We start from the raw sequence: 15,924 nt of genomic DNA, 5'->3' as shown, positions 1-15,924 counted from the left end.
TTTGATGAAGACAGCATCGATGTCCTTCTTCTGTAGCTTCTGGTACAGAATGTCGACGTGGGGCATGATTTTGTGAAAAAAGCCCCAGGAAAAAAATAAAATCTTCATCATGTAGCATCCTCACGTAGCCAGATGCCTCTCTCACGGTGGGCTGGTCAAATGAACCCAATGAACCCGTCCATCGTAAGCTTGCGCAATGAGTTTGACTTTCGTCGTTGCCGGCATAAAGACCGTTCAGTCTCTCCAAAAGCACACTGGCGATTGAGACTGAGGTTCATTCCGAGATGGGAAGGAACTCAAAAAGCGCTCCTGCACTTTGTGGTTGCTATCTATGTACCTCAGCACAAGCACCAGCTGTGTCTGTGTAGAAACGTCCGTGGTCTCGTCAGCTTGGATAGCTACGAAGTTCGCCGACTTCACCTCCTCCACAATATGTTCCCTCATGACCGCTAGCATACACTCCAGTAGCTCGTTTTGAATGGTCTTTGATGTACCCTTAAACTTTAGCATTTTTAAGATGGTCATCAAACACCTCATCTAATTGTGCCACAAAGTTGACAAGTCCAAGAAAAATACCAGGGTTGGTGGAGCCCTCAGTTTCATCTTTGCCTCGCAAAGCTAACTCCAAACACTCCGCAAAACTTCACACACTGGATTAGCCGGCTGAGGATGTGGCGGTTCTTGCTAACCTCATCGTTGTGGCGGCGGACAGCTAGCCTGTATCCCTCATCCAGTTGAGTGGCAATGTTCACTCTCCCCAAAGCAGACAATCTCAAACAGCTATCCATGTGGGTCTTTGACAGCTCATGTTTCTTAATCTTTTCTGAAAGATGGTGCATGTCCGTTACACCAGTCGCTGTCCAAGCGGTGCTGTCTGCCGTGCCGCCTTCAGGGTGAAAGAGTAAGCAGGGGGTAGCAGAAGACTGCATTAGCTACATCGCAGCCTGCTAGCCAGGTTTTTTCGTTCGTACCAATTTTTGGAAAATCCTCGGGTGTAGGACTTTCCCCCTTTAGTAGAAACCTGTTGAATTATTAAATTTGGTCTGGGAGGTCCTAATTGTTTCGTTGCCAATTTATCTTGATTTGTTCGCCGACAAAAAGGAACTTCTTTTAAAGAGACAATCGAGTTGCACTGAACGCTACCCATCTTGACAGTAGTACGTGAATTGATTGACGCTGCTACCCGCTCTTTTCTTAGTTATGTTCATGGTTATGTTACGTATGACGAAAGCGCGTAAGTGCAAGCCCTCCCGGAACCCATAGAGATTGTATTGAAAGCTCTGATATTTGAAAAAAAAAATATTTTACATGAGAGTCTGAGAGACTTCTGGGGCGATTTTCAACCTGACTGAAATCGCCCCAAAACGGGCGGGGCCATTTGAAGCACGACTTTAGCCTGATTGGACATTTAGTGGCAGATCAGACGTCTAGATTAGAACACTGATAACTACTGTTGCCGTGATATAATTGATTCGAAAAAAAATCCCTTCCTTTTCCCGTTTGGCAGTGCGTCGCCCATATCGCCCTAATGAACACACCGCCCCTGGTTCCAAGACAGACTAGAGATATGACTATTCTAGTCTATCAAAAGCTTTTTCTGCATCGAGAGATAATCCAGCTCAAGGACCTGTTGTTTCTGATGAAGCATCTAAGATATGTAATAGTCGATGGAGGTTATCCGAGGATAAACGCTTTTTAACAAACCCGCTTTGGTCTGTTTTTCAGAAAACAATTTAATATCTGTGTTTTTCAAAGATAGGGGGCGATAGTGAGAACACTGGGTGGCATCCTTACCTTTTTTTTCATAAAAGTGAAATTAATGCTGTATTCACATCTCTCCCAAATGAACTTTTGTGAACGGCTGTATTAATGATGCGCAGCTTACTCACTGGTGATTGTCGATGCACTCGTACCAAAAGCCTCTCTCTCTCTCTCATTTATAAAACAATATTTGGAAGTTTATCAAATATTTTGGTAGCCTACAGGATAGAGTTTTATATTTTCAGCAGGAGCCATTGCTTTCCAACCTGTGTTTTCCCTCGATTGTATTTGAAATATTGTGAAAGGCCTGTTTTGTCTGCGTGCTGTTTTTCAAATGACAGATTTGCCGCGCGTTCCTGACTGTAGGCTATTCCTTGTTATTGGGCTACAATCCACAGCTAGGCTATTTAAAAAAAGAAGCTATTGATCCTCTGTGGCTAAATTATAGGCCTTCCCATGGTGTAGTAGGCTATTCTGAATGATTTAATTTATTTCTGAACAGACAGCAGTAATTCTATAACTTTGGCAAATGTATTTCAATGTATCAGGGGTGCAGCAGTTCTTCCAGAACCATTTGCGCAGCTATGATTCTATGAGGAAATAAATGATGAAGTGCAACGCTGGAGAGATGAGAGTTGCAGGCTCATGTCTATCAGAGCAGAGAGGGAGAGTGATCATAGAAAGTGAATCTCATTCTAGTTATGTGAGAGATACTGGCATGCTTCTCACACAGCCAAGGCCACGCGTTGGACTCAAACATAGGTTACAATGTTGAGCAAATCATAAACCAGGGCCGGCCCAACCCAAATCAATCCTTAGAATATTAGGCCCGGGCTGAAAATCTACTTTTTCATATTATGTTTTTTTGTGGGGGTAGGAGAATTAACGAAGAGGCAACTTGAATGAACTTTGATCGCTTTTATTTGAATTTGTACATTGCAAAAAGTGAAAATAATTGTTCATGCCACGAGAGGTACCGGATACGGCCAAATAGGTTCCCGAACAAAACAGTCCAAAACGGAGAGGTGCCGGATCCTGTTCCGTGTCACGTTCGTTGTATAAAGGATCAGACCAAGGTGCAGCGTGGTATGCGTACATGTTTTAATATTTATATAACGTGAAGTTCTAAAGGCTAACAGCAAACAAGATCCCACAACTAAAGGTAGGCAAAATGGCTGCCTAAGTATGATCCCCAATCAGAGACAACGATCGACAGCTGCCTCTGATTGGGAACCACACCCGGCCAACATAGAAATATATAACATAGAATATGTCAACATTCACACCCTGACCAAACTAACTAGAGAATAACAGGGTTCTCAAGGTCAGGGCGTGACATTCCGGCAGGATCCGGCTCAAATTAAGCACAGTGTGGGGGACATAACCTTTTTAAAATCCAGTCGGACTCCAAACAGCCTACCCGACCGCTCGGAGGCGTCCGCATGGTCCTAAAGCACACAGGTGCCTCGTTTTCTATCACATTCCAATGATAAAACTGGGGGGGACAAAAATGCAATTTCAGAATGTGGGGGGGACATGTCCCCCCGTCCCCAGTGAAAGTTGCAGCCCTGCTTTAATATATTGTCCATTGTTCATTTATTTGCGTGGAGTCATCATTGTCTAAATGTCCTGGACCATAGGCAATATGATAATAACGAAGTCCAATGTTCAGCAATAATAATAATGGTGTTCCTTTTACCCAATTGAGGGGGAGTCCTCATCATTGATTTACACTGAGGGCAGCATCACAGCCATGGCTGCGTGATTGTGCGTGGATAGCATACCTGAATATTAAGCCAGTCAAATTGGGATTATCCTAGATCTGTCGGCTCGTCCCCTTGTGTGTTGGGCTTGATGTGCTTCTCAATGAAGTCTTGAGCCTCCTTGGCAGTGGAAAACGTGTGGGTTGTATTCTGGAAGCTCAAGATACGTTTTGCCGGATGGATGAAGCCGCATCTCAGGTTTAGCTTGCGTAGCTGGGATCTCACCTCGTTGTAGGTCTCCCTCTGTTTCAGCAGTTCGGCACCCCCGATTCCGCTGCGAGGCGAACAATTTGCAGTTGGACTTCAAAACTGTGGATTTGTACAATCATACACCGAGAGCCGTTCCGGAGAGGACCCGTGTGGTGCGCAATGTTTATCAGCGGCATGGGACTCAGCTTCTCCTGCCCAAACAGTTAGTTAATATAAACGATTGCTCCTTAATGAAGTTGGGTTGCCGCTTCCACACCAGATTCAAGTCCTGTGACCCTCACATTGAATTCATGGGAATGATTTGAGTGATTCTGTTGTCTTTTTTAGGAGATTGATTTCCCCTTCTTAGTTCAGGCTGTTTCCAGGTCATGGAGTCGCCCCTCTGTCACATTGTTCGTTGTCTCCAAACTTTCCACTTTTGACCTAATAGTCACACTCATCACTTATTATTATTATTATTATTATTATTTGTATTATTATAATTATTACAAATATAAGTTTATCACTTCTCACAATGGTGCTCATTTAGTAAAGTTAGGTCAAAGTTGAATAAAATAATTAGCATTTTACATAACAGAACCGAATATAATAAATCAAATCAAATCAAATTGTATTGGTCACATGCGCCGAATACAACAGGTGCAGACATTACAGTGAAATGCTTACTTACAGCCCTTAACCAACAGTGCATTTATTTTTAACAAAAAAAGTAAAAATAAAAAAACAACAAAAAAAGTGTTGAGAAAAAAAGAGCAGAAGTAAAATAAAATAACAGTAGGGAGGCTATATATACAGGGGGGTACCGGTGCAGAGTCAATGTGCGGGGGCACCAGCTAGTTGAGATAGTTGAAGTAATATGTACATGTGGGTAGAGTTAAAGTGACTATGCATAAATAATTAACAGAGTGGCAGCAGCGTAAAAAGGATGGGGTGGGGGGGGCAGTGCAAATAGTCCGGGTAGCCATGATTAGCTGTTCAGGAGTCTTATGGCTTGGGGGTAGAAGCTGTTGAGAAGTATTTTGGACCTAGACTTGGCACTCCGGTACCGCTTGCCGTGCGGTAGCAGGGAAAACAGTCTATGACTAGGGTGGCTGGAGTCTTTGACAATTTTGAGGGCCTTCCTCTGACACCGCCTGGTATAGAGGTCCTGGATGGCAGGAAGCTTGGCCCCAGTGATGTACTGGGCCGTACGCACTACCCTCTGTAGTGCCTTGCGGTCGGAGGCCAAGCAGTTGCCATACCAGGCGGTGATGCAACCAGTCAGGATGCTCTCGATGGTGCAGCTGTAGAATTTTTTGAGGATCTGAGGACCCATGCCAAATCTTTTCAGTCTCCTGAGGGGGAATAGGCTTTGTCGTGCCCTCTTCACGACTGTCTTGGTGTGTTTGGACTATGATAGTTCGTTGGTGATGTGGACACCAAGGAACTTGAAGCTCTCAACCTGTTCCACTACAGCCCCGTCGATGAGAATGGGGGCGTGCTCAGTCCTCTTTTTTTTCCTGTAGTCCACAATCATCTCCTTTGTCTTGGTCACGTTGAGGGAGAGGTTGTTGTCCTGGCACCACACGGCCAGGTCTCTGACCTCCTCCCTATAGGGTGTCTCATCGTTGTCGGTGATCAGGCCTACCACTGTTGTGTCGTCGGCAAACTTAATGATGGTGTTGGATTCGTGCCTGGCCATGCAGTCATGGGTGAACAGGGAGTACAGGAGGGGACTGAGCACGCACCCCTGAGGGGCCCCCGTGTTGAGGATCAGTGTGGCAGATGTGTTGTTACCTACCCTTACCACCTAGGGGCGGCCCGTCAGGAAGTCCAGGATCCAGTTGCAGAAGGAGGTGTTTAGTCCCAGGATCCTTAGCTTAGTGATGAGCTTAGTCAATGAATAGCATTCTCACGTAGGTGTTCCTCTTGTCCAGGTGGGAAAGGGCAGTGTGGAGTGCAATTGAGATTGCATCATCTGTGGATCTGTTGGGGCGGTATGCAAATTGGAGTGGGTCTAGGGTTTCTGGGATAATGCTGTTGATGTGAGCCATGACCAGCCTTTCAAAGCACTTCATGGCTACAGATGTCAGTGCTACGGGTCGGTAGTCATTTAGGCAGGTTATCTTAGAGTCCTTGGGCACGGGGACTATGGTGGTCTGCTTGAAACATGTTGGTATTACAGACTCAGTCAAGGCCATGTTGAAAATGTCAGTGAAGACACTTGCCAGTTGGTCAGCACATGCTCGGAGTACACGTCCTGGTAATCCGTCTGGCCCTGCGGCCTTGTGAATGTTGACCTGCTTAAAAGTCTTACTCACATCGGCTACGGAGAGCGTGATCACATAGTCATCCGGAACAGCTGGTGCTCTCATGCATGCTTCAGTGTTGCTTGCCTCGGCGAGCATAGAAGTGGTTTAGCCCGTCTGGTAGGCTTGTGTCACTTGGCAGCTCGCGGCTGTGCTTCCCTTTGTAGTCTGTAATAGTTTTCAAGCCCTGCCACATCCGACGAGCGTCAGAGCCAGTGTAGTACGATTCAATCTTAGCCCTGTATTGACTCTTTTCCTGTTTGATGGTTCGTCGGAGGGCATAGCGGGATTTCTTATAAGCGTCCGGGTTAGAGTCCCGTTCCTTGAAAGCGGCAGTGCGGATGTTTCCTGTAATCCATGGCTTCTGGTTGGGGTATGTACGTACGGTCACTGTGGGGACGACATCATCGATGCACTTATTGATGAAGCCAGTGACTGATGTGGTGTACTCCTCAATGCTGTCTGAAGAATCCCGGAACATGTTCCAGTCTGTGCTAGCAAAACAGTCCTGTAGCTTAGCATCTGCGTCATCTGACCACTTTTTTATTAACCGAGTCACTGGTGCTTCCTGCTTTAGTTTTTGCTTATAGGCAGGAATCAGGAGGATAGAGTTATGGTCAGATTTGCCAAATGGAGTGCGAGGGAGAGCTTTGTATGCGTCTCTGTGTGTGGAGTAAAGGTGGTCTAGAGTTTTTTTTCCTCTGGTTGCACATTTAACATGCTGGTAGAAATTAGGTAGAACGGATTTAAGTTTCCCTGCATTAAAGTCCCCGGCCACTAGGAGCGCTGCATCTGGATGAGCGTTTTCCTGTTGATTTATGGCCTTGTACAACTCATTCAGTGCAATCTTAATGCCAGCATTGGTTTGTGGTGGTAAATAGACAGCTATGAAAAATATAGATGATAACTCTCTTGGTAAATAGTGTGGTCTACAGCTTATCATAAGATACTCTACCTCAGGCGAGCAAAACCTCGAGACTTCCTTAGTATTTGATTTTGTGCACCAGCTGTTGTTTACAAATATACACAGACCGCCACCCCTTGTCTTACCGGAGTCAGCCGTTCTATCCTGCCGATGTAGCGTATAGCCCGCTAGCTGTATGTTATCATTGTCGTCGTTCAGCCACGACTCGGTGAAACATAGGATATTACAGTTTTTAATGTCCCGTTGGTAGGATAACCGTAATCTTAGGTCATCCAATTTGTTATCCAATGATTGAAGATTGGCTAATAGGATTGATGGAAGAGGCAGTTTACTCGCTCGCCGTCGGATCCTTCAAGGCACCCCGATCTCGTCCACGATATCTGTGTCTCTTCCTCACGCGAATGACGGGGATTTGGGCCTTGTCGGGTGTCTGTATGATATCCTTCGCGGCCGCCTCGTTGAAGAAAAAATCTTCGTCCAATACGAGGTGAGTAATCGCTGTCCTGATATCCAGAAGCTCTTTTTGGTTATAAGAGACGATGGCAGAAACATTATGTACAAAATAAATTACAAATTACGCGGAAAAACACACATAATAGTACAAATGGTTAGGGCCTATAATGTTACTGTTACACCAAAAACACCTACTTTCTAATGACATTTTAGAATGGTTAGCTGAAGCGGAATATTATCTTTTTTTCTCATGTGCCAAAACTCAAAAGAGCGCGCTACTAGGCAGGATATACTGTATGCTTTGATTGAAACAAAATACAAGAAAGGCCATCTGCTCTAATTTGCTCACAAAACAGTAATTCAAGAAGATCTAAATGCATATTCCCATGAAACTGATTGAGATCAATCAAATGATAGGCATGGAGATTTGACAGTGATGATGGCCTATTTTGAAATTAGATAGCCTATGCCTAACATTTTTTTAAAGGGGTAGATCAGGTTTAATATTGCAGATAGATTGTGGTTTACATCAATGTCATTGTCTGCATAATTTCCAATCTCCCATATATATGTTTTGTAAATATATATACAGTGAGGGAAAAAATTTTTTGATCCCCTGCTGATTTTGTACGTTTGCCCACTGACAAAGAAATGATCAGTCTATAATTTTAATGGTAGGTTTATTTGAACAGTGAGAGACAGAATAACAACAAAATAATCCAGAAAAACTCATGTCAAAAATTTTATAAATTGATTTGCATTTTAATGAGGGAAATAAGTATTTGACCCCCTCTCAATCAGAAAGATTTCTGGCTCCCAGGTGTCTTTTATACAGGTAGCGAGCTGAGATTAGGAGCACACATTTAAAGCGAGTGCTCCTAATCTCAGTTTGTTACCTGTATAAAAGACACCTGTCCACAGAAGCAATCAATCAATCAGATTTCAAACTCTCCACCATGGCCAAGACCAAAGAGCTCTCCAAGGATGTCTGGGACAAGATTGTAGACCTACACAAGGCTGGAATGGGCTACAAGACCATCGCCAAGCAGCTTGGTGAGAAGGTGACAACATTTGATTATTCGCAAATGGAAGAAACACAAAAGAACTGTCAATCTCCCTCGGCCTGGGGCTCCATGCAAGATCTCACCTCCTGGAGTTGCAATGATCATGAGAACGGTGAGGAATCAGCCCAGAACTACACGGGAGGATCTTGTCAATGATCTCAAGGCAGCTGGGACCATAGTCACCAAGAAAACAATTGGTAACACACTACGCCGTGAAGGACTGAAATCCTGCAGCGCCCGCAAGGTCCCCCTGCTCAAGAAAGCACATATACATGCCCGTCTAAAGTTTGTCAATGAACATCTGAATGATTCAGAGGAGAACTGGGTGAAAGTGTTGTGGTCAGATGAGACCAAAATGGAGCTCTTTGGCATCAACTCAACTCGCCGTGTTTGGAGGAGGAGGAATGTTGCCTATGATCCCAAGAACACCACCCCCACCGTCAAACATGGAGGTGGAAACATTATGCTTTGGGGGTGTTTTTCTGCTAAGGGGACTGGACAACTTCACCGCATCAAAGGGACGATGAACGGGGCCATGTACCGTCAAATCTTGGGTGAGAACATCCTTCCCTCAGCCAGGGCATTGAAAATGGGTCGTGGATGGGTATTCCAGCATGACAATCACCCAAAACATACGGCCAAGGCAACAAAGGAGTGGCTCAAGATGAAGCACATTAAGGTCCTGGAGTGGCCTAGCCAGTCCCCAGACCTTAATCCCATAGAAAATCTGTGGAGGCAGCTGAAGGTTCGAGATGCCAAACGTCAGCCTCGAAACCTTAATGACTTGGAGAAGATCTGCAAAGAGGAGTGGGACAAAATCCCTCCTGAGATGTGTGCAAACGTGGTGGCCAACTACAAGAAACGTCTGACCTCTGTGATTGCCAACAAGGGTTTTGCCACCAAGTACTAAGTCATGTTTTGCAGAGGGGTCAAATACTTATTTCCCTCATTAAAATGCAAATCAATTTATAACATTTTTGAAATGCGTTTTTCTGGTCAAATAAACCTACCATTAAAATTATAGACTGATCATTTCTTTGTCAGTGGGCAAACGTACAAAATCAGCAGGGGATCAAATACTTTTTTCCCTCATTGTATAATATACAGTGCATTCAGGAAAGTAGTCAGACCCCTTCACTTTTTCCACATTTTGTTACGTTACAGCCTTATTCTAAAAAAAAATTTTTGTTGTTTAATTCCCTCATCAATCTACACACAATACAGTCGTACTTTATCAAAAGCCTTTTCAAAGTCAGCTATGAATACCAGGCATGGTTTCCCAGATTTTTCATAGTGTTCTATTGTTTCCAGTACTTGTCTTATATTATCTCCAATGTATTGTCCATGTAAAAAAACTTGTCTGAAAAGGATGAATAATATCCTACAATACCTTTTTTTAATTCTATGCGCTCTGCATTTAGCTATAATTTTTGCATCACAACACTGAAGTGTAAGGGGCCTCCAACTTTTTTAATGGACTGGATCTTTATATTTACCACTTGGGTCCTGTTTCAGTAATAATGTAATCAGACCTTCCTATTGAGTATCTGATAATCTACCATTTTTAAAGGAGAGGTTAAAACCTGTTCATAACGGTCCTCTGAGTATATCAAAAAATTATTGGTATATCTCAACTGTTAAGCCATCCAGCCCTGGAGTTTTCCCGGACTTAAAGGCTTTAATTGTATCAAGAAGTTCCTCCTGAAACGAAAACATATGCTTAAAGTACTTTGCTTCTTCTTTCAAAATATTGTTTGGTGAATCATGGGGGACTCCGTCATTTATAACAAGTTTCAGTAAATTATTTTTGGTAGCACTTCTATGTTGAAGATTAAAAAATAATTTGGTGCATTTTTCCCCATATTCCATCCATTTCGCTTTATTTTTTATAATATATTACACTTGATCTTTCTTGAATAAGTTCCTCCATTTCTTTTTGTTTTTCCTCTAACTTATTCTGTGCCTTTATGGTAAAGTTTTTGTTATCTATCTGTACTGTTAGTCCCTCTAATTCCTTTGTTAATATGAACTATTTTGACCTAAATTGCTTTTGTTTTAAAGATGAGTATTGAATTGCATGGCCTCTAAAGGCACATTTAAAAGTGTCATATACAGCATGCCTATGCCTAACTTGGTGTTTGAGGGTATTAAAAATATAAATGTTTGGGGACTCCCGAGTGGCGCAGCGGTCTAAGTCACTGATCAGTGCTAGAGGCATCACTACAGATCTGGGTTCGATCCCGGGCTTTGTCGCAGCCGGCCGCGACTGGGAAACCCATGAGGTGGCGCACAATTGGCCCAGCGTCGTCCGGGTTACGGGAGGGTGTGGCCAGCTGGGATGTCCTTGTCCCATCACGCTCTAGCGACTCCTTGTGGTGAGCCGGGCGCATGCACGCTGGCTTCAGTTGCCAGCTGTACGGTGTTTCCTCCGACACATTGGTGCGGCTGGCTTCCGGGTTAAGAGAGCAGTGTGTCAAGAAGCAGGGTGGCTTGGCGGGGTCGTGTTTCAGAGGACGCATGGCTCTCAACCTTCGCACGGGACAAGACTGTAACTACCAATTGGATATTACGAAATTGGTTTTTAAAAAAAGTATATATAAATGTTTCTGGAGACAATTTGTGTGGGCATAGGCAGAGGGTGCATTTTATGGATATTCTATAATGATACGCTATTCATTTTTTATTTAAAATATTTGTTTAAAACAATACAAAACAAAAACATACAAAAGACAACATACAGACGCACACAAACAACATCCTGCCCAAGCTCTTTCAATATTCAGATAATGAAGCATATGATTTTTCCATTGTCTTAACAATGGAGGATTGGTTGATTTCCATTTTTTAAGTATACTTTTTTTTCAAGACAATCTCACTGGCCCCTCATATGACGTCTTCAAATATGCAAGACAGATGGATTAAAAGTAAATGTACATTGTAATACTTCTGACAGCCAACTCCGCTCATAACTTTGACTTCATAGCATTCCCAAAAGGCATGGATTATTGAATCATTGTTAGGCTATTCAATTGGCTACATCTGTCGGTACAAACTTTGAGGAAATTATGAAGTCAATAAATAAAAAAAGTGTGCTCCTTAAAAAATAGCACTACACCACTGCAGGTGGGTTACATGTCTTGGGGGGTATGATCTATGACCTTCTGTACGTTTCTCACTCATCATTATCTAGATTAATTCAGGATTATCCGTAATAAAAGTAGCATCCACATTAATGTTGAAGTGTTTAGAAATATAGTGCATTCAGAAAGTATTCAGACCCCTTGACTTTGTCCACATTGTTATGTTACAGCCTTATTCTAAAATGGATTAAAAAACAGAAATACCTTATATACATAAGTATTCAGCCCCTTTGCTATGAGACTCGAAATTGAGCTCAGGTGCATCCTGTTTCCATTGATCATCCTTGAGATGTTTCTACAACTTGATTGGAGTCCACCTGTGGTAAATTCAATTGATTGGACATGATTTGGAAAGGCACACACCTGTTTATATAAGGTCCCATAGTTGACAGTGCATGTCAGAGACAAAAACCAAGCCATGAGGTTGAAGGAATTGTCCGTAGAGCTCCGAGACAGTATTGTGTCGAGGCACAGGTCTGGGGAAGGGTACCAAAAAATGTCTGCAGCATTGAAGGTCCCCAAGAACACAGTGGCCTCCATCATTCTTAAATGGAAGAAGTTTGGAACCACCAAGACTCTTCCTAGAGCTGGCCGCTCGGCCAAACTGAGTAATCGGGGGAGAAGGGCCTTGGTCAGGGAGGTGACCAAGAACCCAATGGTCACTGACAGAGCTCGAGAGTTCCTCTGTGGAGATGGGAGAACCTTCCAGAATGACAACCATCTCTGCAGCACTCCACCAATCAGGCCGTTATGGTATTGGACAGACGGAAACCACTCCTCAGTAAAAGGCACATGACAACCCACTTGGAGTTTGCCAAAAAGCACCTAAAGACCATGAGAAACAAGATTCTCTGGTCTGATGAAACCAAGATTGAACTCTTTGGCTTGAATGCCAAGTGTCATGTCTGGTGGAAACCTGGCACCATCCCTATGGTGAAGTATGGTGGTGGCAGCATCATGCTGTGGGGATGTTTTTCAGCGGCAGGGACTGGGAGCCTAGTCAGGATCGAGGGGAAGATGAATGGAGCAAAGTATGGACAGATCCTTGATGAAAACCTGCTCCAGAGCACTCAGGACCTCAGACTGGGGTGAAGTGTCACCTTCCAACAGGACAACAACCCTAAGCACACAGCCAAGACAACGCAGGAGTGGCTTTGGGACAAGTCTCTGAATGTCCTTGAGTGGGCCAGCCAGAGCTCGGACTTGAACCCGATCAAACATCTCTGGAGAGACTAGAAAATAGCTGTGCAGCGACGCTCCCTATCCAACCTCACAGAGTTTGGGAGGATCTGCAGAGAAGAATGGGAGAAACTCCCCAAATACAGGTGTGCCAAAATTGTAGCGTCATACCCAAGAAGACTCGAGGCTGTCATTTCTGCCAAAGGTGCTTCAACAAAGTACTGAGTAAAGGGTCTGAATACTTATGTAAATGTCATACTTCAGTTTTTTCTAAAAATCTGTTTTTGCTTTGTCATTATGGGGTGTTGTGTGTAAATACAATTTTATACATTTTAGAATAAGGCTGTAATGTAAAAAAAATGTGGAAAAAGTCAAGGGGGTCTGAATACTTTCTGAATACACTGTATATTATATTCTTATTTGCAATAAAAGGGACTCCAAAATGGCATGACTCTTTATTTACCATTCATTTCTATTGGGCACAAAATAATCTGAATCACAACCAAAACAAACTGCAAATGCTCAGCAATTATCTTAGTATAAAATAATATGATTTCCCAAAACATTAGAGCATACAATATAGCTTAGTATTTGAATTAGTTATTTTATACAGTCTTTATTGTTCATCTTTATCAATGACCTGGAGAGACTGTTATTCTCTAGGTAGTTTGGTCAGGGTGTGAAACTCTATGTTAGAATTTCTATGTTTAGGATCTAGAATTGTATTTCTAGGTTTGGCCGGGTGTGATTCCCAATCAGAGGCAGCTGTCGCTCGTTGTCTCTGATTGGGGATCATACTTAAGTAGCCTGTTTGCCTACCTTAGTTGTGGGATCTTGTTTATGTTCCATGTTAGGCTTGTATGTGTTTAGCCTGAGGACTTCACGTTACGTTGTTTCTTTAGTTTAATAAACATGTACGCTTTTCACACTGCACCTTGGTCCGACCCGTCTCTCAACGTTCGTGACAGGGCGTCAATGATTTCAGATCCCACTGTACGTGTGAATACTGAGTGACTTACAGCAGTCCCCTGTAGCTCAGTTGGTAGAGCATGGCGCTTGCAACGCCAGTGTTGTGGGCTCGATTCCCACGGGGGGCCAGTATGAAAATGTATGCACTCACTAACTGTAAGTCGCTCTGGATAAGAGCGTCTGCTAAATGACTAAAATGTAAATGTAAAAAAAGTACAAGAAAACATTTGCTTTGTTGGTCATGGTTCAGAGTGAATTTACACATCTTATCATCCTATGTTGTTTGTTGTCTCGTCTCGTAGGAGTAAATGTCTCTTAATGGACGTGTGTGAGTACTGAATGACTTTTAATAAGACAAAAATGTGCTTTTGTCGACCATTTTGACATTTTTGCTTTGTAGAATTTAGTGCTCTACCAATGTTCTCACAGAGTGCTGATGTATGGATCAGAACTAGATGCAGAACATCCAGTAAGTGTTTCCTGTGTCTTTGGTGCTTGCCAAGGTCATCATTGCAAAATGAGAATTGGTTCTCAACTGAGTTACCAACCTTATTAAATAAATATTAGATACATAGTGTTGGTATAACTAAGGATTATAATTGTATGATTATGATGATCAATTATTGTGATATTTGGGCTGCGATACGCTCAAGGAAATCACAGGAACTATTTCACACAGTTGCCTGGTGTGACCCTGTTCGTTATCTCACCCCCTGTCCTCTGCTCTGACACCAGAGCTTCAAAGAAAACGTACAGAGGAGGAAGTACTTTGTGGAAATGGCCATGAATTACAAAAAGTATGAGTAGCCTCTTCTTTTTCTCTTGCTTTACTGTGGTAACCTTACTTTGTTTTTACATAAATACTTTATAATTCTTATTGTGCTGTAATTATAATGTAATTAGTACTATGTCATTACACTATAATTAGTTGGATTACATATTAAATACAGATCAGTTAAAAGTAACAGCTCAGTGCAAGTGATATAATAACATTTAAGTAACACTGCAGGTATAATGCTTTATTACCTGTTATGAGGCTTTAGAATGTCTTATAACAAGGTTTGTAATATGTTTTTTTTATTACATTACTCATCTGCGTCCACCTCCACTCCCCAGTGGCCAGCCTATCCCCCACATCGAATACACCCCAGAGGAGGTGAGGACCTGGGACGTGGTATACAGGGAGCTCACCAAGCTCTACCCCACACACGCCTGCAGAGAGTACCTGAAGAACCTCCCCCTGCTCACAAAGAATTGTGGGTATCGGGAGGACAACATCCCTCAACTGGAGGACGTGTCCCTGTTCTTGAAAGGTTTAGGCTGATGAACAACTGTAAAAACTCTGATGAGTGTAACAGTACATTGTTGTCACCATTATCAGTGTCCCGTAGAACCATAACACATTTCCTCATAAAGAGCAAGACTGAACCAGCCTCAGATACTGTAGCTTCTCCTCACTGACACTGTCACTCTCAAATGCATCACTAGTCAGTCATTACTGAAGATGATTCTTATACATCACCTTCATTTTGCAAAAAGATCCTCTTGAGATGTTTGTCTGTGTTACCTCAGGCTGACCCTAATAAACACATCTATCATTGAAACTTTGGTCCAAAAAACTGAAAGAAAACATTTCCTTTCTTCAAAGTTCCCCAAAGACATTGGCCATATCATATCTTGATCCTGTTGTGTGTGTGTGTGTGTGTGTGTGTGTGTGACTGTTTCAGAGAGGTCTGGGTTCACAGTAAGGCCTGTGGCAGGATATCTGTCTCCTCAAGACTTCCTGGCTGGTCTAGCTGACCGAGTGTTCAACTGCACTCAATATGTCCGCCACAGCACCGACCCCCCTCTACACACCCGAACCGTGAGTAAATCATCACCAGTGCTATAACATGTTTAGAGGTTTACAGCACTTGGCATCACACTACTGATTCAAACTGAAGTGAACCAAAACCAAAAAGTAATATTTGTGTGATTATGAGAGAGAGAGCAAGAGAGAGGGAGGGAGGGATAACAAGAGAGAGGGAGGGATAATGATAATGAAAGAGAGAGAGCGAGAGAGATAACGAGAGCGAGGGAGGGATAACGATAATGAAAGAGAGAGAGAGAGAGATAACGAGAGAGAGGGAGGGATAACGATAATGAAAGAGAGAGAGATAACGAGAGAGAGGG

General features: G+C 43.1%; 1 pseudogene; it reads left to right on the top strand.

The window, feature by feature from the left end:
* Positions 1-14,185: 14,185 nt before the first annotated feature.
* Positions 14,186-15,620, top strand: LOC121577154 (annotated as a pseudogene).
* The last annotated feature ends 304 nt before the right edge of the window (positions 15,621-15,924 follow it).

The sequence above is a fragment of the Coregonus clupeaformis genome, unplaced genomic scaffold, assembly GCF_020615455.1.
Source record: "Coregonus clupeaformis isolate EN_2021a unplaced genomic scaffold, ASM2061545v1 scaf0038, whole genome shotgun sequence".
NCBI lineage: Eukaryota > Metazoa > Chordata > Actinopteri > Salmoniformes > Salmonidae > Coregonus > Coregonus clupeaformis.
This window is presented reverse-complemented; position numbering and strand designations above follow the sequence as displayed.